Here is a 279-nt window from a genome sequence, read left to right as displayed (position 1 = left end):
GGTAGAAGCCCCGCCGAGGCGGGGAGGGATGGGGAAGCAGACAAAGGAACCGTGGGGGAGACAGAACCAAAGCGATTCTTTTGGGTTTAATGGTTATTATTTTTTCTTCCTCTTTATTTTTTGCCTCCTTCCCCAACGAACAGACAATAGTGGTGATAACAAAGCGGCTACCGCCAGCCAAACCCAGATGCCGGAGCTCGCCCTCTCCCACCGCCCCGTGCTCCTGAGGAACTGATCCGGACTCCTCTGGGCTGGAAACATGCAAAAACCGGGGTGATC

This window comes from Acanthisitta chloris, unplaced genomic scaffold (assembly GCF_000695815.1).
Source record: "Acanthisitta chloris isolate BGI_N310 unplaced genomic scaffold, ASM69581v1 scaffold22514, whole genome shotgun sequence".
Lineage (NCBI taxonomy): Eukaryota > Metazoa > Chordata > Aves > Passeriformes > Acanthisittidae > Acanthisitta > Acanthisitta chloris.
The sequence above is the reverse complement of the archived record's forward strand: the minus strand, read 5'-3'. Positions refer to the sequence as shown.